The sequence below is a fragment of the Cricetulus griseus genome, unplaced genomic scaffold (genome assembly GCF_003668045.3).
Source record: "Cricetulus griseus strain 17A/GY unplaced genomic scaffold, alternate assembly CriGri-PICRH-1.0 unplaced_scaffold_24, whole genome shotgun sequence".
NCBI classification, from domain to species: Eukaryota; Metazoa; Chordata; class Mammalia; order Rodentia; family Cricetidae; genus Cricetulus; species Cricetulus griseus.
Window position 1 is genome coordinate 831 of NW_023276964.1, and position 26,962 is coordinate 27,792.

Below are 26,962 nucleotides of genomic sequence, written 5' to 3' on the forward strand. Positions count from 1 at the left end.
TGCCCCTTTTTATATATGGAGACATGAGAAAGTTACAATTTCTAAATGGAAAGAGATTGTATTTAGATCTCAGTAAATCGTTCAGAATAAAGTACTGTGTTTGATGTATATTAATCATACTATATAAGATTACTATGAAGAAACATGAGGTATCATTCTTCCCATAAACATGAACACAACGTCCTAATGTTCTCTTCTAACTGGCTTCTTGTTCATTTTTATTATAACACAATTAAGCATTGCCAAACATTTTACACTTTATATTCTTCTGCTTTAGAAATATGTAATACTGGCAATAAAAATCTCATTAGGATTCAAGTGTTGTGTTAGTGTAAATGAAAAGGTAATCAATTGATATTGTCTAGTTGAAAAATATGGTAGTCAGATATGCCCAGTTTGAGTATATGACATGCCTGTGTAAAAATGAAATAGATGAATAATACTCTAGTGGGGATACATACCTTTAATATCTGCATTCAGGACCTAGAGCAGGTGTATCCTTATGCATGTGAGACCAGACTGGACTATAGGAAATTGTAATTCAAAACCAAGTAACTTGTGCCCTTTTGTGACCAAAGATAGTATTAATCTTGTCAAACATATATATGCATGAAGACATATACATCTTTTACAAAATAGCTGTTTGTTGATTGCATTTATTTGAAAATAATTATTAAAAAGGAATTTTTGCCCACAACAGTTAACCCTGAAAGAAAAGCATGAGCAAGATTTAGTTGGTCATGAGATCATATGTTAACTCTATTGTCGACTAATTGTCATGAGCTGAAAGCCCATAGCCAAATGTTGCTCCTTAAAGACTATTGTGTACTCATCTGAGATTCTTTGTCAACTTTAGACATTTCAGTAATTTTCATTAGAAATTGATATAAACTCTTTAGCTAACATATCATGTGCATTTTTATATTACTCTATAAGATCAATGTGAAGATGGCTGTGTTTACTGTTTGGTCAATGAATATGTCATGTCTATACCTTGTAAGGCAACACTAACAAAACAGAGATGGAAAAAGATTTCTGTGTGGGATGTCAAGAAAGCATCTCATTCATGGGAGATGCAGCCCCATGGGCTTCAAAACTTTTGTAAGCTTCCAAGTTCTTATATCTTTCCATCCTCACAAAAGAAGATATTTGTGTCAATATTTGAGGGAGGTTCGTCCTTGTGTTGGATACAAATAATTGTGTGTTTTCTCTGTCCATATTAAACACTGTGCCATTTTACAGAACACCAACTGAGAACTACAAGCTTGCACTGGCCTTGGCTTTTACCATGGATGAGGTCAACAGGAACCCTGATCTGTTACCAAATAAATCCTTAGTATTTGATTGCTATGAAGACAATTGTTTGAGCATGTCTCAATTGTACAGTCTCAGTAGACTTTGGGGACATGACCCTGGTTTTATCCCTAATTATATCTGTGAGGAAGATATCATGTGTATTGTGATGCTTACAGGACCAAACTGGGAAGCGTCTGTGATAATTCGTGCATACCTGGAACTCTGGAAATCCCAACAGGTAAAAATTTTATGGGTTGTGTTTGACTGAAATTGTGACCTCATGGATACCATTTCCAGATACTGGAAAACTGTGTTAGCAGAGGACTAGACTTACATTTATGTCAATCCATGTAGCTCATGAGTACTATTCAGAGAATGATGGGCTGTCCACATTTCCTTATTTGTAATACAGATGAGGGAAGAATTACTAGTTAAGGGAATTAGGCAAAGGGGTTTTCTAGATCTCTTTGCAGGAAAAACACATCTTTACAAGTTCTTAGGAGTGCATGGTACCTCATGATGCTCCCTCCATCCTAGGTCATACAGCTTACCTATGGACCCTTCCATCCAATCCTAAGTGATCATGAAAAATTTCCCTATCTGTATCAGATGGCGCCCAAGGACACATCTCTAGCCTTGGCTATGGTCTCCGTCATACTTCACTTCAGCTGGAACTGGGTAGGGCTGGTCATCTCAGACAACGATCAGGGTACCCAATTTTTCTCATATTTGAGAAGAGAGTTGGAAAAAAATACAGTCTGCTTTGCCTTTGTAAATATGATTCCAATCAACATGCAGTTATATATGTCAAGAGCTGAACTGTATTATAACCGAATCAAGGCATCATCCACAAATGTTGTTATCATTTATGGTGACTCAGACAGTACTCTTGCTATGAGCTTTCAAATGTGGGAATCCCGAGGTTTACAGAGATTATGGGTCATCACCTCACAGTGGGATGTGACTACAAATAAAAGAGACTTCTTGTTTGACTCATCATATATGACTCTAGCATTTGCACACCATCATGGTGAGATTTCTGGCTTTAAAAATTTTGTCCAGACAATGAATCCTATAAAATACACAGATGAGTACCTTGCAACGATGGATTGGATGAGCTTCAACTGTGCAGCCTCCACATCCAACTATAAGACACTAATGAATAACTCCATGGAATGGCTAGTGGTACAGACTTTCGACATGTCCTTTAGTGATGGCCTTTATGACATATACAATGCTGTGTATGCTCTGGCCCATGCACTACATGCGATGTTTCTTCAACAAGTAGAAAATCCGTCCATGGACAATGGGCAAGGACATGGTTCTCACTGCTTGAAGGTAATATTTCTTCTATTGGATGATATTTGGTGTCAGCAATGTCATGTCTTTAGGAGTCTTTCAGATGACCAAACTCAGTGTACTAGGAAGTATTCCTAACAAAAGAATGCTGTCTGAGCATTTTTTTGGCTGAGGGAGTACATCTAGAGTTTGGTACAATACAAAGGCAAAGGAGAAGACAAAATGCATCAAGGACAATGAGCAGTTTGTTACTAAGCATCTGAATATCATAACAACTGTTCTAATATTATAAACATCATCATTCCTTTCTCATGAATTCTCCCAGTTATTAGATGAGGTCTGTGTACATTAATTATCAATAATGTTGTAAATAGTGTAGAGAATCATTTTCATAAGTGTTCTCTACTGATTTTTCCCCAAGCAGTGGCATTCTGATAGTTATTAAACAGGCAATATTCCTGTGATTCATTTCAGTATATACTTGTGCATTAATGTGTGACACTGGAGGTTTATCACTCTACATGTGTGCATTTTTGTGTTTTTCTGTTCATCTCTGTGTCTGTCTTCATATAGAGGATTCTATGACCATTTGTCTGTTTTCCTGTGTAATTGATAACAAATTAGTCTGTGTCTTTCTGCATGGGTATTTTTATCCTGTGTGTATCTACCTGTGTATACTTGGCAGTGAATGTTTCTGCATGAAACTTTATCTATCTATCTATCTATCTATCTATCTATCTATGTATGTGTGTGTTCATTTCCATTTGTGTTCTTACACATATGTTTATATGCCTTTCTGTATCTTTGTGTGTGTGTGTGTGTGTGTGTGTGTGTGTGTGTGTGTCTGTCTGTCTGTCTGTCTGTCTGTCTCCTGATGTGTGGATAAATTTTTCTGTTTGTCTATTGGTTTTTGTACCTGTGTGCGTTTCCCTGTATGTATTCTGGTATGTGTGCACCCCTGTATTTGTGTTTTCATATGTATGTTTGGATGAATATGCCTGTGTATGTTTGCCTCCATATGTATAGGAATTCAAGGTATGTATCTATGTGCATGTTTCACAAAAATACGTGTGCCAGTATTTTGTGCTGTCTCTTGATAGATGTGAGTCTGTCTATTTCGTGTGTGTGTGTGTGTGTGTGTGTGTGTGTGTGTGTGTGTGTATGAATGCATTGCGTATCTTTGTATGGTGTCTGCATATATGTCTCTATGTGTTTGGCAGGTTCTTATGAGGGAAGTATAATTCAAGGAACATTGTTATAATCTTTATCCATTTACTTTTGCTGAGATTTCTCCCATGGGCAGCTGCCATAATGTTGCCTTTAAGACAAAATCAGAAATTTTCTTCAGAAAAGGGCAAACAGGATGTCTGTCTTACAGGTGAATGCATTTCTGAAGAAGACCCAATTCACAAATCCTGTTGGGGACAGAGTGAATTTGAACCCAAAAGAAGAACTTCAGGAAGAGTATGACATTTTCCAGATTTGGAATTTCCCACATGGCCTTAGATTTAAGGTGAAGATAGGACAGTATAGACCATATCTTACAGAAGATCAGCAGCTCCATGTATATGAAGACATGATAGTGTGGGCGACAGGAAATAGACAGGTGGGTCTTACAAAATTGTAATGATTTTCATTACACAGCAATAACACTGTCAAGTGGGAATATCTGCGTTTCCTAGATACTTAATGTAATAAATTTTCATATTATGAACCAATATCAATCTCCTACTTTAATCTTCTCCTTTTCTAGTCTTTGATATGACACTTTATTAATCTTCTGAGTATTTCCAACATGCATACAGTGCATTTTATGATATCCAATCCTGATTCTTATTATAAATATGAATATAAGTCAGCTGTAAAAATGATATAATATAATTTCAAGTAAAGTGAGAAATATTCACTTGGTAGCATACTGATTAACATAGAGTGGTTTCTTTCCTTGTGCTGAATCTTGGGTACAGATGTTGAATAATTAGGCTGTTGTAAGGATGGAGAAATTAAAATTACACAAACAATACATTTTTATTATTTAATTGAATTTAATAATTTTAACAAAGAGTTCCTATATTGTGAATACATTTAACCATAGATTAACATTTTCAGGATGCATATTTGATATTCTATGAATTATTATCTTGCTTTTTCTTTTGTTTTTCTTTTTTGTGGGCAGGGGTGTTTTGTCCTGATGTATGCTTGCAACTGCTGTGACTATGGGTCATATTGATGACAGAAGAGTTATTCAAGTCCCTAGGTAATGGAGAAAAATTAATTCCACACAGTGAATGCTATAAATCAAACTTGAGTCCTAGTCATGAGCAGGATTCAATACTTAAAACTGAGTCCTGTCTCCAGCTCTGAATCATACACTATAAAATTATTGTATCACTAGAGATACCTTGCTTGCTTAATTATTTTATAGTTCAACCAAGCTAATGAGTTAGTTTCTAGTTTTCTTCTCCTTATTTGGAGCATTGTTAGTTAAAAATGGCTTTGAGGAAATTTGTAAATGAAATACCCCTTATTGATCATGGGTATTTTATAGGGATGATGTCTGATATGGGTGGGTGTAATCCAATACAAACTGCCTAGTAAAAATTGGTTGATTTTTAAAGAAAGTAATTTCAGCAAATCTTCAAGATAAATCTGGTGATATCTCAGGCTACCTTGATATTATGAATCTTAGAGTTTTGTTCTTTCCCCAATTGTGAGAATGGTCATGCTCAGGGAAAAGAACATATAAGCTGAAGGTTTAGCTACTGATCTATATATTCACATAGCAAGCAGCAATGGAAGTGCCTGTCTATCATAACCACATCTCGCTTAAGCATTGCAAATCATTTACCAGAAGAATACAGAGGATTAAAAACAATCAAACCAGTGCTCTGCTTTCAGAAATGCAAATTAAAATGTAAAAATCAAACAAAAACAAATGTAGAGGAAGGTATCAAAGCAACATGACTCAAAAATCATACAGTCATAAACTTAAAGGAGAGTAGGTTCAATGAAATACTGAACAAGGAAATACAAGACTAATTATTAGAGTGGTTCAGAAAAATTAAAGAGGACACAAATCATTTCTTGGAGAAGCAATGAGACCATGAAAACTTGTATACAATTAGATAGTTAATGATCATGTCACAAAAGATTTCTATAAAGGTACAAAGTAATAAAAAAGTTGAAACTCAATTATATAAATGTAGAGCAAAAAAATAAAATAAAACCCTCAGTTAAAATACTCACAAGAGAGTATTTTAAGTTGAAGACAGGATGGAAGACTTGAAGAACAGGAGTCAAAATAGAAAAATCAAAATATGACAAAATATTAGTATAGGAATAAAAAGCCTAGGACATCAAGGCAATATGAATAAAGATCAAATTTATACACCATGGGTCCAAGAGCAGAAGGAAACACTAAATTCATTAACATTATATCCAGTAAAATTAGGATTACAGATCTAAAATAAAGCATAATATGTAGCCATGTATATTTGATAGTCATTTAAATACCAAAGAGTCACCATCAGAAAGAAGAATCCTTTGCTTTATTTTATTTAAAAATTTTATTCTAAAAAGAATGAAATTTGAAGACTGCAGGAGAGACGTTCGAGTTATAAAAGGATTCATCTGGATAACAGCAGATTTTACTGGGAATGCTCTTTTTTTTAGAAGCACTCTTTTTTACAAAAGCATCTCCCCATTCTCTCACTCTCACATCCTCCCCACCAATCCCCCAAACCACCTGCCACAACCTCCCGAGGGATAGTGAGGCCCTCCATGAGGGACAGTCAAACTCCATCACATCATTTGAGGGAGGGCCGAGGCCTTCTTCCTGTGTCTGGACTGCAATAGTATCCCTCCAAATGGATTGGGCTCCCAAAGTCCATTAGTGCACAAGGCATAAACACTGGCTCCTCTGTTAGAGGTCCCAGAGAGAGTCTTGGCTTCCTAGATGGCAACCACTTCCGAGAGCTTGGTTTGGTCCAATGCTAGATCCCCAGATTTAAGACTAGAGTCTCCATGCTCTTACTAGGTCAGGTGAACTGTTTCTGTGGGTTTCTCCTGCACGGTCTTGTCTCCTTTGCTCATCCCAGTTCTTACTCTGGAACTGGATTCCAGAAATATGGCTCAGTGTTTAGCTTTGTGCTTCTGTTTCTGCTTTGATCAGCTACTGGATGAAGGCACCAGGAATGATAATCAAGGTAGTCATCAATCTGAGAATACTCTTAAAGTTGGAGAGTAAAAGTGATATGTTTCAAATACTTAGAGACATATGCTCAACAAGTACTAAAAAACTGAAATAACCCCATCTGTCTTATCAGACCACCATGCTTTAAAGTTAGAATTCAACAACAACATGAATTACAAAAAACCTACACACTCATGGAAATTAAGTAACACCCAATTGCACAATTACTGGGTCGAGGAAGAAATAAAAAAAGAAATTAATGATTTCCTAGAATTCAATGAGAATGTGGAGACATCACATCCAAACCTATGGGACACTTTGAAAGCAGTGCTAAGAACAAAGTTCATAGCACTAAGTGCCCACATGAAGAAACAGGAGAATAATCACACTAGAGAATTAACAGCACAACTGAAAGCTTTAGAAAACAAAGAAGCCAATACACCCCAGAGGAGCAGATGCCAGGAAATAATCAAATTGAGGGCTGAAAACAATAAAATGGAAATGAGGAGAATAATACAAAGAATCAAGATAACAAAGAGTTGGTTCTTCGAGAAAATCAACACGTTAGACAAACCTTTATACAAACTTACCAAACAGCAGAGAGTGAACATGCAAATTAATAAAATTAGGAATGAAAAGGGGGATATAACAACAGACACAGAGGAAATACAGAGAGTCATCAGGTCATACTTCGAAACTTATATTCCTCAAAATTCAAAAACCTAAAGGAAATGGACAATTTTCTGGACAGACTTCACTTAAATCAAGAACAGATAAGCAACTTAAATAGACCTATAAACCCTAATGAAATTGAAGCAATCATCCGAAGTCTCCCAACCAAAAAAAAGCCCAGGGGCAGATGGCTTCAGTGCAGAATTCTACCAGAAATTCAAGGAACAGCTATTACCAATTCTCCTCAAAACATTCCATGTAACAGAAGCAGAAGGGTCATTGCCAAACCCCTTTTATGAGGCTTCAATTACCTTGATACCCAAGCTACACAAAGACAACCAAGAAAGAGAACTATAGACCAATATTCCTCATGAACTTTGATGCAAAAATTCTCAATAAAATCCTGGCAAATCGAATCCAAAAACACATCAGGGAAATCATCTACCATGATCAAGTAGACATTATTCCAGGGATGCAAGGATGGTTCAACATATGAAAATCCATCAATGTAATCCACTATATAAACAGACTGAGGAAAAAAAACACATGATCATCTCACTAGATGCTGAAAAAGCCTTTGACAAAATCCAACACCCCTTCATGATAAAGGTCTTGGAGAGATCAGGGATAACACAAACATACCTTACCATAATCAAAGCAACATATAGCTAGCCTACAGCCAACATCAAACTAAATGGAGAGAATCTCAATGAAATTCCCCTAAAAAATGGGACAAGACAAGGCTGTCCACTCTCTCCATACCTCTTCAATATTGTACTTAAGATCTGGCTAGAGCAATAAGACAACAAAAGGAGATCAAGGGAATACAAATCAGAAAGGAAGAAGTCAAACTCTCACTATTTGCAGATGATGTGATAGTCTACGTAAGTGACCCAAAAACTCTACCAGGGAACTCCTACACCTTAACAACACCTTCAGCAGAGTGGTAGGATACACGATTAACTCAAAAATATCTGTAGTCCTACTACATACTGATGACACAATGGTAGAGAAAGATATCAAAGAAACATCACCCTTTACAATTGCCACAAACAACATAAAATGCCTTGGGGTAACACTAACCAAAAAAGTTAAAGACCTGTACCATAAGATTTTGAGTCTCTAAAGAAAGAAATTAAAGAAGATAACAGAAAATGGAAAGAACTCCCATGCGCTTGGATAGGTAAGATCAACAAAGTAAAAATAGCAATCTTGCCAAAAGCAATCTACAGATTCATTGCAATCCCCATCAAAATCCCAACGCAATTGTTCACAGAACCTGAAAGAACGATTCTCAAATTTATATGGAGAAAAAAAAGACCCAGGATAGCCAAAACAACCCTGTACAATAGAGAAACTTCTGGAAGTCAGGAGGCATGACCATTCCTGACTTCAAGCACTATTACAGAGCTATAGTCCTGAATACAGCTTGGTATTGTCACAAAAATAGACAGGTAGACCAATGGAATTGAGTTGAAAACCCTGATTTTAATCCACCTGATTTTCTACAAACAATCCAAATTCATGTGATGGAACAAAGAGAACATCTTTAACAAATGGTGCTGGCATAACTGGATTCATACATGTAGAAGACTACAGACAGACACAAGCCTTTGCCCTGCAAAAACTTAAATCAAAATTGATCAAAGACCTCAACATAAACCCAGCCACCCTGAATCTATTAGAAGATAAAGTGGAATATACCCTTGAATTAATTCTTACAGGAGACAGGTTCCTGAACATTACACCAGTAGCACAGACACTGAAATCAACAATTGATAAATGGGACCTCCTGAAACTGAGAAGCCTCTGTAAGGCAAAGGAGACAGTCAGCAAGACAAAACGGCAGCACACAGACTGGGAAAAGATATTCAACAACCCCACATCTGACAAAGGGCTGATCTCCAAAATATACAAAGAACTCAAGAAGCTAGTCTCCAAAACACCAAACAATCCAATTAAAAAGTGGGGTACAGAACTAAATAGACAATTCTCAATAGAGGAATCTAAGATGGCTGAAAAACACATAAGAAAGTATTCAACATCCTTAGCCATCAGGGAAATACAAATCAAAACAACCCTGAGATACCATCTTACTCCTGTCAGAATGGCCAAAATCAAAAACACCAATGACAGTTTATGCTGGAGAGGATGTGGAGAAAGGGGAACACTTCTCCACTGCTGGTGGGAGTGCCAACTTGTACAGCCACTTTGGAATATGGTGACTCCTCAAGAAAATGGGAATCAGTCTACCACAAGATCCAACAATTCCACTCCTCAGGATACACCCAAAAGAAGCACATCCATACAACAAGATCATCTGTTTAACGATGTTCATAGCAGCACTATTTGTAATAGCCAGAAACTGGAAGCAGCATAGATGCCCCTCTACTGAAGAATGGATAGATAAAATGTGGTACATTTACACAATGGAGTACTTCTCAGCAGAAAAAAAAAACCACGGAATCTTGAAATTTGCAGGAAAATGGATGGAACTAAAAGTAACCATTATGTGCAAGGTAACCCAATCCCAAAAATACAATTATGATATGTACTCAATCATATGTGGATTTTAGACATAAAGGATTACCAGCCTATAATCCACACTGCCAGAGAAACTAGTAAACAAGGAGGAACTTAAATGAGACAAACATTGTCCCCTGGAGAAGAGGAAAGCGTCAAGATCCCCTGAGCAAATTTAGAGCATGGGAAGATCGGGGAGGGAGCTAGGAGAATGAGAAGGGAAGAAGAGGAGGAATGCAGAGGACATGAGGGAGCAGAAAGTTAGACTCAGGGGAAGAATAGAAGATAACAAGAATGGAGATACAATAATAGAGGGAGAGATTTAGGTTTACAGAGAAATCAGGCACTACAGAAATGGCTGGAGATCTACAAAAGTGACACCAGCTAACAATCTAAGCAACAGAGGAGAGGCTACATTAAATGCCCTCCCCTGATAATGAGATTGATGACTGATTTATATGCCACCCAATAGCCCTCATCCAGCAGCTGGTGGAAGTAGAAGCCAACACCGACAACTAATCACTGAACAGAACTGGAATCCAGTTGCAGAGAAGAATGAGTGATGGGCAAAGGGGTCCAGACCAGGCTGGTGAAACCCCCCAAAACAGCTGACCTGAACATAAGGGTGTTCTTGGTCCCCAGATTGATAGCTGAGATGCTAACATGGGACTGATTTAGACCTCAGGAACATGGGTTTCAGTGAGGAAACCTCGGAAATCTACCAGACCTCCTCTAGTAGTTCAGTACTTATCCCTAGCATAGGTGTGGACCTTGGGAGCCCAATCCACATAGAGGAATACTCTCTGAGCCATGATACTTGGGGTTGGGTCTAGGCCCTATCCCAAAGTATATGATAGACTCTTATGACCCCCTATAGAAGGCCTCACCCTCCCTGGGGGAGCAGAAAGGATATGTGATAGGTAGGGTGTTAGTTGCATGGTGGTAGGGGAGGAGGGGGGGATGGAAACTGGGATTGAGATGTAAAACAATCTTGTTTCTAATTCAAATGTAAAAAAGGGAAAAAAGAGTTGATATAGCTCGTGGGTTATAACTAATGAAAGACCAGGCAGGAATCTGCAGACTGCAGCTAAAGCACAGCCCCTGAAGGAACAGGCTAAATGGCTTGCTCCCCCTGCATTTGTCATAAAGCCCAGCTGAGGGACAACACCACCATTAACAATTAATAAAATGCTCCACAGATAGGGTGATAGACTATTCCAAAACAGAGAATTTTTTATTTAAACATCTTTATGTCTTTTAAAATCTGTACTTTTGTCATGTTGTCACACAGTTGGTGTATATAAAATCACCTTATTAATTACTAAACATTCTACATAGCATAGGTATGAAAGAAGTAGGTGAAACTTTACTTATAACTACGTGTCTAATTTTCCTCAGATGCCACCCTCTGTGTGCAGTGCTGATTGTGGTCCAGGCTTAAGAAAACTCTGGCAGGAGGGAATGGCGGTCTGCTGCTTTGAATGCAGACCCTGCCCAGAAAATGAAATCTCAAATGACACAAGTGAGTATTGAGGCAGTTATAAAACCTTCACTTTGATCATTCCTCCCACCCTCCACACTGGGATGCTGAAGGGGTCTGAAAGGGAATTGCACAAACACAATAAAATATTTGCCTAATTTAAGCTTTATAGGAGTATGATCATTAGCTCTGTCCCTGGGAGCAAACTCCCATGCTTTGACCCACATCTTGACTCAATTTAAATTCACAGCAGGTGGCATTTTCACAAAGTGACAGTTCAGATAATCAATGTGCTGTCTGAGAGAATTACACACAAGGTCTTTCCAGTGATTAATCTCCTCTAAAATTATATGTAGATTAGATTTGGGTCTTGAATCTTTCAAATATTTTAATACTTTTGCATGTATGTGTACATACATATGTTTATGCATGAAATGTATGCATTGGCACCCACAGAGAACAGAATACAACAATGAATCCTCTTTACTATGTAATGTGTCTTCTGGTAACCAAATCCAAATCCTCTATAAAATTCATTAAGATAGAAAATTATTACTGTTCACATTTCAGGAACAGCTGAGAAGAGACTGAAAACTACTTGCAATATCGAGAGAAATCTTATAATGGTGTTAACTTGATTGAAATTTTTGGAAAGTGGGGAAGAGTATTGACAAATAATATGGTAAATATATTCAATATTTATACACATAATGCATTAATAGTGACTCAAAAATAGCCACAATTATTTAATCAATACTTTCACCTATAAATCCCATATTAATAAATGTTTATTTATTAAATATTGACAGTAAGTTATTAGGCTAATAGGTTTTCGCTGCTTAACACCACAATTTTGTTACTAATTTTTAAACAATTTAAACAGGCATTACAATGATACTGTACCCTGCCTCTATATTTATTTTTATATATGATTTTGGGAGCCAGATACATAGCTGGATACTATCTCAGCTTAGATACATGAGAGGGGGAGTAGGCTCCATTCAAAACGATATGACAGAAGTTGAAGATCCTCCAAGGAAGTCCTCACCCTTCCTGGGGAGCAGAAACGGAATGAGATAAGGGGTTCATGGTTGGCAGGAGAGGAGGGGAGGGGAGGGAAAGGGAACTGGAATTGACATGTAAAACAAGCTTGTTCTTAATTTAGATTTTTAAACAAAGGAAAAATGCTGTGGTTAATGAATTTAGCATATGCAAATTCACCAATATATGTTATTTCTTCATAGCTCCCAGAATGCAGTAAAAATCCTGTACTTCTTGATATCATATAATATAATGGAATTAATACACCTAAATAGACAAAATGATAACTTTTGCTTTGGTTCCCCACAGATATAAAGAGCAATATGTAATGGAAGCATTTCTATTCAACAAGGTCCTTCTATGACATTCTCAACAACAAAATGCAGACATTGCAATGCTTTTTCTGTACATGTAACTGAAATGCCCTATCAATAAAAATGCTGAAGGTGAATTAATTGTTCATTACTCTCATCCTCAGATGTGGATCAGTGTGTGAAGTGCCCAGATGACCAGTACGCCAATATAGAGCAGAACCAATGCATGCACAAAGCAGTGATATTTCTGTCCTATGAAGACCCTTTGGGGATCACTCTTGCCTTAGTTGCCTTGTGCTTCTCTGCATTCACAGCTCTGGTTCTTGGAGTCTTTGTCAAGCACCATGACACTCCCATTGTGAAGGCCAATAACAGGAAGCTCAGTTACATCTTGCTCATCTCACTCTTCTTTTGTTTCCTCTGCTCCTTCCTCTTCATTGGCCAGCCAAACACAGCTACATGCATCTTGCAGCAAATCACATTTGGAGTTGTATTCACTGTGGCTGTTTCCACTGTGTTGGCCAAAACAGTTACTGTGCTTCTGGCTTTCAAAGTCACAGTCCCTGGAAGAAGAATGAGATACTTTCTGGTTTCAGGGGCCCCTAACTACATCATTGCCATCTGTACTCTCATCCAAGTTATTATCTGTGCAGTCTGGTTGGGAACATCTCCTCCCTCTGTTAGTATTGATGCCCACTCTGTGCATGGCCACATCATCATTGTGTGCAGTAAGGGTTCTGTCACTGCCTTCTACTGTGTCCTGGGATACCTGGCCTGCCTAGCTCAGGTGAGCTTCACTGTGGCTTTTTGTCCAGGAATCTGCCTAACACATTCAATGAAGCCAAGTTCTTGACATTCAGCATGCTGTTGTTCTGCTGTGTCTGGGTCACTTTCCTCCCTGTGTACCATAGTACCAAGGGTAAGGTCATGGTAGCTGTGGAAATTTTCTCCATCTTAGCTTCCAGTGCTGGGATGCTGGGATGCATCTTTGTTCCTAAGTGCTACATAATTTTGGTTAGACCAGCAAGAAAAATGTCTTCAAAATGTCAAGGAAAATTTATCTTCCAGAACTGATATTTAATTAATTCTAACTCTCAATTATATATTTACCTCATATCCATTATAATGCAAATATTCCATTATAATGCAAGATCTATCTCTTTTTGAATGACTGTCACTGTTTACTCTTATAATATAGCCTAGTCATAACATGTCTAATACTGTTGTCTACATTGTCTCCTATACTCTCTCTCCCAGTTACTTATTTCTGAAGACCTTGCCATTGGACAATAGTGCAGATTGGAAATATTCTTTTCTACTTTAAACTACAAAACTGTTCAAAATATTTGATTGTTCTTATTAAATATCTGAGTGAATGAATGACTTTTATGGTGGTAGAGTATTAGGGGCAAAATACAAGATATTTTTGAGACAGGGATCTTTGGATTGCAGACATATTTACAACAACATTCCCTCTGTAGGCAGGAGGGAAGAAGATCCTGATGCATCCAATGAGTTAGAAAACTTGGCCATGGAAGAGAAAGTAATATTTTGATAAACAGATAGAAAGACCTCTACAGATGCTGGGATGATGTCTCAGCAGTTAATAACATGTGATGTTCTTGCAGAGGACATTAATCAATCTCTTGTCTTGAGGATTTTATAGAGCAATCTATACAAAGGATCAGATGGTCTCTTCTGGGCTTCCAGTTTACCTGTGCATATAATCACACACACACACACACACACACACACACACACACACACACACACACACACAATTATATAAACTTTTATATATTGAAAAATATTAAATATTTTGATTTGTGTTTCATCGTTTCATATTGCTCTTAAGATATCAGAATTAGAAATAATATACAGATGAAGGATGGGATTTAGAAGAGATGTCTGGGTCTATTTTTATGCATTTGACATAAGAAACTCGAATGTTTAGTGTCCAACAAGAGGTCCAGAAAGGGAACCAATAAGAGAAGGACAGTGTGATATAATGATGTCTTGTAGTATTATGAATTTTACATGACACTGAGCATCAAAAATCCCTGCATCTGTCATGTTTCTATTAAATAACATCTTGGTACAGCTGTGTTATAGTAGGAACTATGAGAGACAATATTTTGTAGCATAAATATCCTTGGATCCAGGTTATAAGGGTTAGATTTCTGTTATAAATAATGATATTACTTTCATTTGCAGCACAAGAGTGTCTTCTAATATATATGCAATAACTACAGAGACCATGATACTGCTTTTACTCCTAAAAATGGCATTTTGAATATTGCTAGCATACATGTGGTTACTGGGATGTAAATCCAGGTATGCCGCATTAACAGGTACTGCTATTAATTGCTTTTATTATATTTCCTTGGTTATTAATGTTTAACAGTTGGAGGCTTACTTCTTTTCATGAGTGTTAAAGCAGTGGGGTCATTAGCGTTACTGATGAATGTCCAAAAATTAAAATTAATAAAAGTTTAAAAACTTAGGACGTGAAAAGTGAACTTCTAGTGACTGTGAATACCATGGCTGGTACCTGAGGTGACCCTCCACCACTTGGGTCAAAATTCCTGTCTGTTAGTTGCTGGTCATAAGGTTGTAAAGATTCCACAAACCAGGGGATAATTGACAGACTCTTTGACACCATAACCACCAAATCCTGTGCCCTGTCTTATCTTACTAAAATGTATCGTGCTTAACATCTATAGTTACTATTTTACTCTGTACTTTGAATGACCTTAAGTAACCATGGAAACTCTGAAATTAGCGGCCTTCAACCTGATGATCTGCCCCTTTAAAAGCTTCTGTTTTTGGCTTGTTGGTATCTCCTTTCCCTGTCATGGAGACAGATCCAAGTTGGCAAGCTTGGACAATAAAAAGAAAGCTTTTGTATATGCATTAGAATTGTTGGCTCCTTGGGTGGGTTTCTTGGGTTATGAGAACCTGGCACAGCAACTGATAGTAAAGATGTGTGACCCTGCCTTTCAATTAGGCTGAGTCATATCCATAAACATTGTATACCATTATGTATTCATGTCATGAAGAAGCTATACATCATGAAATTTGTCATGAAAATGTATTAAATTCTATTTTGGTTCCAAGAGTTTTAAACTGTTATATTGGTAATAGATGTCTTAGCATTTAAGAACATGGGTGGGTTTTGCATTGGGCTTATGTTAGATTTCCAGTGGCCATATCATTTTTCACAAGTGAGTGTATCTCATGTTATAGAAGATTTGAAGTGCATAGGCACAATGACTGTATGTGGTGCACACATATGTGTGCAGGAAAAATCATATATAAAAATAAATATAGAGGCAGGGCGCAGTATCATTGTAATGCCTGTTTAAATTGTTTAAAAATTAGTAACAAAATTGTGGTGTGTGCAGTATCAAAAGATCTAGTAATATTTTTATTCTGGCATATTAGACTTTCTACTGACCATTTCTCAGACATTACATGTAGGTCAAAATCTAACTATTAAACAATTGATATTGTTTTAATGCCACCAAACCCTATCCATTCCCCTTTGTGCTCCCCAGAGAGTGAGAGTCCTTCAATGTGGGGTCTTCAAAGTCTGTCATATCACTTGGAGCAGGGCTTAGACCTTGCCCCATGTCTAGGCTGAGAGAGTGTCCCTCTATGTGGTGTGAGCTCCCAAATTCCATTCCTGTACTAAGGATAAATACTGATCCACTACCAGAGGCCCCATAGATTAACCAAGTTACAGAGTCCCCTGTGGGGATATTGGTGTAACCTGCCAGCAGGAACCTTTCCTCATGACCTACTAGTGTGGCAGAGAAGGGTGGGTAAGGGCACTGGAGTTTTAACCCAGGAGCTAGCCCTAGTGGCTGTATAGTCCAGATGGAAAGTCAGCCACTCTAACAGTCAACAATTCATTAGCCAATGGGAGTCATAAGTATTTACAGTGCAGACAGATTTTTATAAAGCACATCATAGATTAAAGCTGGATATCAACAACATCAGAAACAACAGAAAGCCCAAAGACTCATGGAATGTGAAAAACTCTCAACTTAATTGCTAATGGGTCAAGACAGAAATAAAAAAGAAAAGACAGAAATAAAGAAAGTAAAGACTATCATATCCAGTTCCAGATGAGGGCAGGTTCTTAAGTTAGGTGGATGCAAGAGCAGGGACAGGAAAATTTAGGCACAGGATATGACTTAGTTTTGTTTGATGAGAGATGGACAGAGAAGAAGCACATCCCTGATAAAGACACAGGTTCAAGCAGGGAATGTAAGGTTTAGACAGGGGATGGAGAGAGCCAGGCAATGACAGTTGGAAGAATTTTGCACTCTGGCTATTACCCAGTGTGCTTCTTTCTTTTTATGGAATTTACTAAATAGGAATACATTTATGTTGGTCTAAAGCATATCTCATGTCATTTTTGGTTCTAATGTGAGCTTTCCTTCTTCTCGCTCATCTTTTATTCATTAATAAACTGTGATAGAATTGTGTTAACATTTCAAGTCATTTTCCCTCAAGTTCTCCCATTTTGTTGTTCTTTGGTCATGTGACAGATATTACAGGGACTATGCATGTGATAAATTTCTAAAATTGCAGGTCCAGATATCTTATTCTTTTTCCATTTTTTTCATTGATTTATTTAGCTCATGAATAAAGTTATGCACAATTATGATACACAATACAGTATGTTCACAAAGGCATGGCTAAATTAAACCAATTAACATGTTATATCACACATATTCATAATTTTTGTTTTGAGAACACTTAAAGTATACTATCTTACAACTTTTAAAATATAGAATATTGTTATCAACCATATTTATCATGCTCTCAGTAGACCTCAAGACTTCACAGAGTCCATGCCTCTTGTCCAACTGCAGTTTTATATCCTTAAACCAATCGTTTCCCCATTGTTAAAAGACCCACATTGAAGCCTAATAGCCACAATTCTGCTCTCTGTTCCCATAAGTTCATCATTTGTAGGTTACACATAAAATTGAAATTGTGTGACATTTGTCTTCCAGTGTGTCACTTATTTTTTTGGCAAGCATATAACTTTACTACTTACTAAAGATGAAATCAAATTTTCATGTACAGGTGAGCACTCTCTGAAACACCTTGGATTCATCACATATTTGAGTTTCAATTAGCTTATATTAAAAGAGCAATAATGGCAATATTTTATGCATCAATCGCAGAAACAGCTTTTCCAGGTTCTGCAGTCATTTGAACAAAATTATAGAGACATCTGTAATTTTGTTCTTTTTTCATTTTTCCACTCCATTATTTGCACATCAGCACAAGTCTCTCTGTAGGGAAGAGGTAACTTCAGCCTATAGTGGGAAGAGGCTTGCATTCTGAACTGTGGTCAACTCCACCAGCCCATTGCATCTTGTTTACCATTTTGAGTTTCCTTTGTTTTAATAGGTATAGGAATGTATCTTAGCCTCATAAATAAACCTCTGGAAGCTTTATGTTTGTCACACACTCTGATGCTTAATGAAGACCCTCAAGTAGATAAGGATACTTCCCTAAAAGTGGGAGGGTGCTGTGGTATGCTCAGGACTTTCTTGGGGAATCTTCGAAACTATTTCCCATGGAAAAGGCATAGATAATTCATATGAAATTTCCCATCAATCCAGATTGCCCAAGGGGTAAAAATACTAACAATCACCCAAATATGCAACAGGTGGAGATGAAACCAAAGGTGCCATGTCAGCCATCATACAGCACAGACTTGCTGAATGTCTTTCAAGGCGCTGTGCTGGATTCATGACTTCTCCCATTCTCATTAGATATGGCTGTGCCAAAAGACTTTCCTGATTTCAATGAAAATGAATACACAACCTACAAAATTCATGAGACACCGGGAAAGTTGTACTAAAAAGAAAGTTCATAGTTCTAAGTGTACTAAGCGAGTTGTAGAGATCTCACATTGGTAACTTAATAGCACATCTGAAAATTGTATAAAAAAGAAGTAATCATTGCAAATGGCAGTGGAAAGCAAGAAATAATCAAGCTTAGAGTTGAGATCAATGAAATATACACAAAGACAAAAGTACAGGTATGAAGGAAACAAAGAGTTGGTTCTTTGAGACAATCCACAGTGAGACATGCCTTTATGCAAACTAACTAAAGGTGGTGTAAGAAAATCCAAGGTAACAAAATAAGAAATAAAAATGAAAAACAACAGACACCTAGAAAATACAACAAACCTTTAGAACACATTTAAAGCTGTACTCAACCTAACTGGAAAATCTAAAATCTATAATTTCTTCAACACATACAACTTTCCATTGATAAATGAAGATAAGATAAACAATTTAAATTGGTCTATAACCAGTAGTGAAATAGAAGCACTCCTTTTAAGTACCCACTAACCCAAATCCCATCCCAGATGGTTTTAGCATAGAGTTCCATCATGCCTGGTCCCCCAGTGGGTAGGGCTGGGGATGTATTGGTCCAGCAGGTCTCTTTCCTGGGCTGAGAGGAATGGTGAGTGTCAAGACTCTGACCCACCCTCCTCCTGGTGAGGGAGAAATACAACCTGTGGAGACTTGTCAAAGCAGGATCTTGATTTATTCCAACAGGCAGGAACTTATATAAGGGTTGAGGTAGGGAATGGGAATCTTAGGATGGATTAAGGTGACATTAGGGGTAAGGGCCAAAAATAGTCCACCAAGCTGGCAGGTAGTTAGGCTGGGGGCAGTATTATATCAGGCCTTGTTGAGTCACCACCCCAATGGAGGTTACAGGCTAGAGACAAGTCACCAAACTATAGCCAGGCTGAGAATGTTACACTGGGCTTCACATCTGAGCCTCTTTCGGCCCAACATATCAGACGTTCAAGGAAGAGTTAATGCCACTAATCTTTATATTATTCCACAGAAACAGAAACAGAAGGACATTGATCAATTCATCTTATGAGGCTAAATTTACCCTGAAACTCAAACCACATAAGGACCCAACAGAAAAAGTGAATCACAAACTAATTTCCATTACAAACATAGATGCAAAAATACTTCAAATGCTCAAAAATTGAATCAAAGAACACATCAACAAGACCATCCAGCAAGATCAAGAAGGTTCCTTCCAAGATATTCACACATTGTTCAAGATATGAAAAATAGTCAATGTAATCCACCAGCTTATAAATTTAAAGGGGAAAACCCCATATTATTATGAAGTGTTTAACTTATTAATAGGGTAATTAGGGCAGTCTAAAAAGGATTTTTGACAGCTGGACTTCAATACTCAGAAAACTTGAACAAGGGAGTGAGATTCAGCAGGATGAAGTGACAGAATAAAGGAATTGAACTTGGTGATTTGCATTAGGAATATATTATAACTGTGTTTCTATTAGGAAGATGGGACTATATCCCATGCTTTTTAATGACCATAGAAAACATGGCCATCTATTCAAAAGTAATCTACAAATTCAATGCAAATCCTGTCAAACTTCCAACACAATCTTTTAGAGGTCTTGAAAGGACAATTATAAATTCATGCAGAAAGAAAGAAAAACCCAGGATAACTAAAACAATCCTGAACAATAAAAGAAGTCCTGGATGTCTCATTCTTCGAGATTTAAAGTTGTACTACAAAAGATATAAATCCCCATGATAATGGCATAAAACAGACTATGTATCAATGGACTTGAACTGAAGACCCAGAAATGAATCTATACACCTATGTACAACCAATTTTGGATAAGGAAGACAGAAACACACAATGGAAAAATGAAACAGTTTAACCCATAGAGCCCATATATCTAGATGTCAGGATGCAGAATAATGCTCACAGATCTATTTCTAACACCCTGCAAAACTAAAGTGGAAGCAGATCAAAGACCTCAACATAACCCTTGATACACTAATCCTGAGAGAAGTGAAAGTGGAGTATAGCTTTAAATCCATTGTCACAACAGGTGACTTTTTGAATACAATTAATTCACCAATTAATAAATGGGACCACTTGAAGCTGAACAACTTCTCTAAGGGAAAAGACACTGTCATTCAGCCAAACCAGCAGCATGAATAATGGTTAAATATTATTACCAAGTACATATCTGGTAGAGAATTATTATCCCAAACAAAAAGGAATGAAAAAAGTTGACATAAACACCAAATATTCTAGACAAAATGGGTAGAAATCTAAACAGTAAATTCTTCTTAGCAGGAATTCAGTGATCTGAGAAACATTTAAGGTGATGTTCGAAATTCTTGATCACCAGGAAAATTCAAATCAAAAGTACTTTGAGATTCCCTGTTAAATCTATGAGAATAGTTAACATTAATAGCCTCAAGTAAGAACTCAAGCAAGGCAGGAGGCTGAACAGGTGGAATATTCCAACATTACTAGGAGGAGGGCAAACTTGTCCAGCCATTATGGAAATAAATATAGGCAGATCCACACAAGTTGGAAATCTATAGACCTCAAGATCCAGCTATACTACTCTTGATCATGTACTCTAAGGACTCTTCACCAAACCACAAGGGCACTTGTTCAAACATGTTTATTCATGTTCTGTTCATAAGACCCATAAACACAAGTTGTTAGCAAATGCCTTCATGAAACCTGCAGGCAAACATATAGATCTAGAAAAACATCATCCTGAGTAATACAACTGTAGAGTGAAAGGGCCAGACTTAGAAACACAACCTGACCCTGAAACCAGAGACAAAGACACATACTTTGTACCTGAAACCAGAACTACTAAATGAAACACACACTGTAACTAGAGCCAAAGATTAAAAGGGTCCAATGAAAGTAACACACTTTGGTCCTGAAACTAGAGCCATAAAAACACACTCTGTCCCTGACCAACTCAGTATGAAAACCAACCAGTCACTCCAAGGAAGTCCTACCAGACCATAAGCATGAACTCCAGCAAATACCTGAGCTTGTTCAAGCTCTGGGATTGAAATCTAACCTACTGTCACCCTCAAAAATACTCACCATGGAAAATCTCTGACCCTAAAAAGCTCTATGAAAGTGTTGTACCTGTTCAGTTGGGAGCTGATATTTTTCCACCCTTGGAGGTGCAGCCACACTCCTGGATTCCTCCCTGACAATTAATCTCCTAACTGAGGTGTGAGGGATTACCTTCTTACACCCAGTAGAGTGTACCAGAGAATTAACACCTTTTGCAGGAGCAGGAGCAGAACTGCTACATTTCTCTGAAAACTGCCCCATCAGAGTGGAGCAGAGAAGAGAAGTAATGACTCTCCCAGCGAGGAGAAGAACTGCTATATCTCTGTGAAGAAACTTCCATTGCAGAACTGAGCTGTTATTGCCCTCTTGAAGAGGCACAGAACTGCTAAATTTCTGTGGGAATTATTCCACACCAGAACAGAACTGTAGCTTTGCCTGGCATCTGTTTATCAGGATACCTTTAGGTTCTGCTGTAGATATAGCATGGCTGCCAATGGTCTAGACATCATTATCTTCACAGCTGAAAAACACACAGGTATAGACTTACTCTGAGAGCCGTGATAACAGTCCCTTCAAAGCTACAGCTGTAGCCTGTCTTGTGAGAGCCAGCATAATTTCCCTTAAGAACTGTAACAACTACAGGTGTTACAGACAACCTGAAGGCGTTTCCTGCCTTTTGACAACCAGGAAATCTTTCCCTTCAGAGGTTTAAAACTTTCAAGTATTCCCTGGCTTCTGACAGCCAATATATCTTTCCTTTCTGGCCTGAAACACTTAAAAGTATTGTTTGAATTCTTATAATCATATACCTTTCACCTCAGAGCTGTAACACTGATAGTAACTGAGACCCAGAAAGATCAATATCTTATGTATTCTTTTATCTGTGGATATTACCCATCAAATATATGATAACCAAGCTATAATTGATAGTCTTCTAGAGGTTACTTCTGGAGGAATTGCCTAGGGGTATATATGGTTGTTCCAGGTGTTAGTATTTAGGCATCTATACAGGTTTGTCCTCAGGGTTCAATCAGGATAAGCCCTCAGCTGCAGCCACTAAAGCACCTTCTATGCATATTCACCGTGTTGCCTTTTACAGGAGCACTGCCATCCTTCCATCCTACACTATCTTTTTCTTATTCTCTGCCTCCCACCTCTCTCTCAGTGGATCTTTCCTCACTCCTGCTGCTCCTGTCCACAGGGGCTGGTCTTTCTCCTCCCCGTTTTCTGCATTTTATGATCCCTTTCCTTAACAAAAATCCCCTGACTTGAACACTTTTTCACAGCATCTTTCTCTCTCAAGACAGTTTTCTGAAATTATAACACCTGGGAAGGGGTAAGAGAAAATAATTATGAGTGGATTGAGGGTGGGTGTAGACTTGAACAGCAACATAGATTTTGGTGTTGGAGGAGAAATAAGGTCAAAGGAGGAAATGTACAGTATGACTGGCAAAATCCACCAGTGTTTGTGGTGTGGGAAGAACACTTAATGTAGTGGACACTTCCTGAAATATATGAAGATGATATGAATGAATTCTACAAACAAGGAGGTAGATAGCATCCCAGTTGTTTATATCTACACAGCTAATGAAGCTTCCTGTAAAAGGACTGGGTTGCATTCAATTGAGTCATTGGCCAAGGTGGTCCTGAGAGAATCCTCAAACAAACCAGCCTGCTGTTAAGACAATAGTTTCCTCTCCACAAACTGACAACAAGGCCCTATTGCTGCAGAGAATACCTACAGAATTCATTAACATGTAAAAGTAAAGCTGTTACCTACATAGAACTTTAACCTGATGTTCCAGTGTCTTTAATATGGGAAGCTATTCTTCAGGTACTGAAAATGAAACATTAACACCAACCCAGCTACAGATCATTCAATGACTATAAAAACTGCTATGGCATTGGTGGCACAAAGCTGGTGGGAGTAATAAACCTATGTGTAATTTGTCTTAAGGCACACTCCACAAGATGTAACCCTTATATGGCACTCCATAGATGACCTAGAGCTGAAGACTAGATAGCACAGATACCAGAGTAAGAAAAATACTACTAGTTTAATAAAAAATGTTCTGCAGCAATTAAAACAGTATTTATCCCTAGTGCATGAATGGGCTTTAGGAGCCTGTTCCATATGGGGGGATACTCTCTGAGCCTAGGGGAGGGAATAGGTCTTGCCACAATTATGTGCCAGACTTTGATGATCCTTCATGGGTGGCCTCACCTTCCCTGGGGAGTGGATGGTGGGGAGGAATAGGTATTGGTGGGTGCCATGGAAGAAAGGGAGTGAGAGGGGATGGGGTTTGGTATGTAAAATAATATTGTTCTTAATTTAAATAAAAATTTATTTTAGAAAACAAAAAATCAAGAATAAAAAGTACTGATTTATGATCCTTCACTATATTCTGATATACTCATGGATCAGAAACAAATTGAGCCATCACTAGTGAGGCTTTCTCCTATAGCCAGTTGGAATAAACACAGAGACCCACAGCAAGGTATTATGCAGAGAGAAAGAGAGCCCTTGGAACACACATCTTTAAGTAGGATGTATCTATATTATCCCTCCCCTAGGAAACCATCAGAAGAGGAGACAGTAGGAATGTGTGAACCAAAGGGCATGGATGTCACTAGGAGTACAAGATTTTCTAAAGCAGCCGACCAACATATATGAGCAAAGGGGCTGAAATATGAATCACAGGGCCTATATTGGTCTAAACCAGATCATTGGCACATACTTTATAGCTTTTATATTAGGACTTATATGGGAGTTATGTGCCTGTGTATAAGTGGGCATATGTTTCTTGTGCTTCCCTTTGGTTTCTTTTCCTCATGTTGCTTTGCTTTGTCCATCTTTGGTGCAGTAGGTTTTGTTTTATCTTCTTATACTTCATTGTCTTAAAAAGTCTCTGTGATAAAATGTGAGTAAAAGTTATTCTTTTTTAAAAAAATGAGTAATGTATAGTTATTCTTTTCAATGATTTATCCTTACTGTATTGGTTCATTGAGGTCAGACTAGGTGGTTGGATCCTCTAGAACTGAATTTATGAATGCTTGTAGATGTGCCAGTCGATGCTGTGAATAGAACACAAGTCCTCTGGAAGAACAGTCAATGCTTTGGACCATGTAGGTCATTGTTCCTGTCCCAGTAATACTCATCTTTATAAACAGTTTTTTATTTTTTGTTTCCTGTTTTGAAATTTTACAAAACTTTTTGGGAATGAAATTACATTCAGGTGCTTTAGATAACAAAAATGAAAATCATAGTTTCAATGACAGTCCTAAATCACTGTAGAATGGATAGCATCAAAGATTACCAAAAATTAATGAGCCAGTGTGAATTTTGGGGAATCACCTGAGGAAAAACTGAAGCCGACACTGTAGTGAGCACTTCACAGATGATATTGTTAATATTTGTACAGCTATGTTATTTTCAGTCATGTATCTAAGGGGACTTTATGAAGCTACATAAGTCAGCAAATCATATAAACAGTTGCCTGTTATTTTTATTACAACATTATTCAGGATACAAATGACATGGAATCAACCTGGATGCTTGCCAACAAATGAGCAAGTAAGGAAACAATATCGTTAAAATTTCTGTTTCACTTCATACATACATAGTCGTTATTGCTATTTGCAATGCATGCTTAGAGTTTTGAAAATTTTATTCAATAAATTATCTCATTTAAATACATGCACTGAATTTTTATTGTCAAACAACCAATTATACAGAAGTTTAAATAAATAGTTTCCATGTAATTCAAAATGATTGAAGCTAAAGATAAATTTAAACAAATTATATTACTTGGTCCAGGCTTCTATTAGACATATTATAAATCAGATAAAAGGCATGCCTAGGTTATATACATACAACAGATTTGCTCTCAGCCTGGAAGAATTAAATTATATCATTAGCAGGAATAGGGGTTGTAACAGTAACTAGTCATGTAAAATTCAGGAGTAGGACTGGGGAAATTAAGACTTACACACAATTACTTTCTAATAAGTTATTCAGCACAAAAATTCTTCAAGCCACTACTTAAATGCAAATGAGAAAACAAGGTAGGAAATCAAAAATGAAGAAGAAGAAATTGATCTTCACAAGGTATCTGACAAAACTGGGGATGAGAGAGAGGGAAATCTGAGTTTGGAACTCAAATTCTCATTTTAACTTCTCAGTAATAATGATTGGTTGGGAGGAGGAGTGATAGGTCTTACACAGTATTTGAAATAAGGCACAAAGTTCTTGTTTTCCTCTGGATATTGTAAATATTTAAAATCAAAATTTAACATGTAAATGAACTGTGATTCTGTGATGAGCTGGATGTTTTTGAATACAAGAGGACTCAGGAAACTTTATGACTAGACCAGATTATTGGTTCTCCAGACAATGGAAACACAGGTTTTGGTGGGAAACTCTATACCTGTCCCTGATGTGATGTAAGTCATACATTGAATACACTGTGCTCCAGAAATTAGGCTTCCTCACCATGGTGTGAACTTGATGATGTTATACCCAGTGTGTAACCATGAACTCTGACTTTGAGTGTCTTTCTTGAACCATTAATTTATGAATGCACTGTGAGTCATCTAACAATATCCACTGCCCTCATTTTTAATAGTGCTCACAAAAAATTCAAGTAGTCTTGGGAACAATTTTCCTGAAAATGTCTTCCTCCCAGGGTTCTTATATCCACAAAATAAGTGATGCCATGGAAGAAGATACTGAGCTATCCACATATGTGTGTATTAACTCATGTTTTCCACATGGATTGTGGACCTCAGATACAGAGCCCCAGGGAAGAGAGTGTCCAATTCCTCCAGGGGTGAGGAAACACATGGGGAAAAAGGAATCATGGATTTGAATAGCCTCTCATTTGGCCAAAAAATAAAAGCAGGTAAAAGTACATGGGTGTTCATTTAATAGACTTATGTACATGGCAATTCACAATTTATGCTGCTCTAATGTAGCACAGGAGAGAAATGTTAGTTTTTCTTTTTCTTTTGCTGCTCCATCACATTCTACTTCTCATGGCCAGGTTCATTCACCAGAGTTGTTTTCAGAAAAAGAAGCAGAATGAAGAAAAGGATGGAGAATTTGACAGTGATTGCATTGAATCCATAGATTACTTTTTCTCTACACGGCCATTTTTTGCTATGATAATTCAAATCATGGGATATATTCCATTTCCTTGATAAAAATCT

The 26,962-nt window shown here is 37.4% G+C and overlaps 1 pseudogene; it reads left to right on the plus strand.

Annotated features, from left to right (window-relative positions):
• The first annotated feature begins 1,242 nt into the window (after positions 1 to 1,242).
• Positions 1,243 to 13,898, plus strand: LOC113838965 (annotated as a pseudogene).
• Positions 13,899 to 26,962: the final 13,064 nt, after the last annotated feature.